The sequence below is a fragment of the Sinocyclocheilus grahami genome, unplaced genomic scaffold, assembly GCF_001515645.1.
Source record: "Sinocyclocheilus grahami isolate Dianchi unplaced genomic scaffold, SAMN03320097.WGS_v1.1 scaffold675.1, whole genome shotgun sequence".
Taxonomy (NCBI): domain Eukaryota; kingdom Metazoa; phylum Chordata; class Actinopteri; order Cypriniformes; family Cyprinidae; genus Sinocyclocheilus; species Sinocyclocheilus grahami.
This window is the reverse complement of record NW_015505854.1, coordinates 187,120-189,619: the sequence shown is the minus strand read 5'-3', so window position 1 is coordinate 189,619 and position 2,500 is coordinate 187,120.

Sequence of the window (2,500 nt, the reverse complement as noted above, 5' to 3'; positions counted from 1 at the left end):
GACGTGCTCCTAACGGTTAGTTAACGGTTTCGACTCGCTCCTAACGGTTCGTTAACGGTTTCGACTTGCTCCTAACGGTTAGGTTAGACGTGCTCCTAACGGTTAGTTAACGGTTTCGACTCGCTCCTAACGGTTCGTTAACGGTTTCGACTTGCTCCTAACGGTTAGGTTAGACGTGCTCCTAACGGTTAGTTAACGGTTTCGACTCGCTCCTAACGGTTCGTTAACGGTTTCGACTTGCTCCTAACGGTTAGGTTAGACGTGCTCCTAACGGTTAGTTAACGGTTTCGACTCGCTCCTAACGGTTCGTTAACGGTTTCGACTTGCTCCTAACGGTTAGGTTAGACGTGCTCCTAACGGTTAGTTAACGGTTTCGACTCGCTCCTAACGGTTCGTTAACGGTTTCGACTTGCTCCTAACGGTTAGGTTAGACGTGCTCCTAACGGTTAGTTAACGGTTTCGACTCGCTCCTAACGGTTCGTTAACGGTTTCGACTTGCTCCTAACGGTTAGGTTAGACGTGCTCCTAACGGTTAGTTAACGGTTTCGACTCGCTCCTAACGGTTCGTTAACGGTTTCGACTTGCTCCTAACGGTTAGGTTAGACGTGCTCCTAACGGTTAGTTAACGGTTTCGACTCGCTCCTAACGGTTCGTTAACGGTTTCGACTTGCTCCTAACGGTTAGGTTAGACGTGCTCCTAACGGTTAGTTAACGGTTTCGACTCGCTCCTAACGGTTCGTTAACGGTTTCGACTTGCTCCTAACGGTTAGGTTAGACGTGCTCCTAACGGTTAGTTAACGGTTTCGACTCGCTCCTAACGGTTCGTTAACGGTTTCGACTTGCTCCTAACGGTTAGGTTAGACGTGCTCCTAACGGTTAGTTAACGGTTTCGACTCGCTCCTAACGGTTCGTTAACGGTTTCGACTTGCTCCTAACGGTTAGGTTAGACGTGCTCCTAACGGTTAGTTAACGGTTTCGACTCGCTCCTAACGGTTCGTTAACGGTTTCGACTTGCTCCTAACGGTTAGGTTAGACGTGCTCCTAACGGTTAGTTAACGGTTTCGACTCGCTCCTAACGGTTCGTTAACGGTTTCGACTTGCTCCTAACGGTTAGGTTAGACGTGCTCCTAACGGTTAGTTAACGGTTTCGACTCGCTCCTAACGGTTCGTTAACGGTTTCGACTTGCTCCTAACGGTTAGGTTAGACGTGCTCCTAACGGTTAGTTAACGGTTTCGACTCGCTCCTAACGGTTCGTTAACGGTTTCGACTTGCTCCTAACGGTTAGGTTAGACGTGCTCCTAACGGTTAGTTAACGGTTTCGACTCGCTCCTAACGGTTCGTTAACGGTTTCGACTTGCTCCTAACGGTTAGGTTAGACGTGCTCCTAACGGTTAGTTAACGGTTTCGACTCGCTCCTAACGGTTCGTTAACGGTTTCGACTTGCTCCTAACGGTTAGGTTAGACGTGCTCCTAACGGTTAGTTAACGGTTTCGACTCGCTCCTAACGGTTCGTTAACGGTTTCGACTTGCTCCTAACGGTTAGGTTAGACGTGCTCCTAACGGTTAGTTAACGGTTTCGACTCGCTCCTAACGGTTCGTTAACGGTTTCGACTTGCTCCTAACGGTTAGGTTAGACGTGCTCCTAACGGTTAGTTAACGGTTTCGACTCGCTCCTAACGGTTCGTTAACGGTTTCGACTTGCTCCTAACGGTTAGGTTAGACGTGCTCCTAACGGTTAGTTAACGGTTTCGACTCGCTCCTAACGGTTCGTTAACGGTTTCGACTTGCTCCTAACGGTTAGGTTAGACGTGCTCCTAACGGTTAGTTAACGGTTTCGACTCGCTCCTAACGGTTCGTTAACGGTTTCGACTTGCTCCTAACGGTTAGGTTAGACGTGCTCCTAACGGTTAGTTAACGGTTTCGACTCGCTCCTAACGGTTCGTTAACGGTTTCGACTTGCTCCTAACGGTTAGGTTAGACGTGCTCCTAACGGTTAGTTAACGGTTTCGACTCGCTCCTAACGGTTCGTTAACGGTTTCGACTTGCTCCTAACGGTTAGGTTAGACGTGCTCCTAACGGTTAGTTAACGGTTTCGACTCGCTCCTAACGGTTCGTTAATGGTTAGACTTGCTCCTAACGGTTAGGTAAGACATGCTCCTAACGGTTAGTTAACGTTTCGACTTGCTCCTAACGGTTAGGTTAGACGTGCTCCTAACGGTTAGTTAACGGTTTCGACTCGCTCCTAACGGTTCGTTAACGGTTTCGACTTGCTCCTAACGGTTAGGTTAGACGTGCTCCTAACGGTTAGTTAACGGTTTCGACTTGCTCCTAACGGTTACGTTAGACGTGCTCCTAACGGTTAGTTAACGGTTGTGTTCCTAACGGTTAGTTAACGGTTCGACTTGCTCCTAACGGTTAGGTTCGACTTGCTCCTAACGGTTAGGTAATGGTTAGGCTTGCTTCTAACGGTATGGTTAGACTTGCTCCTAACGGTTAGGT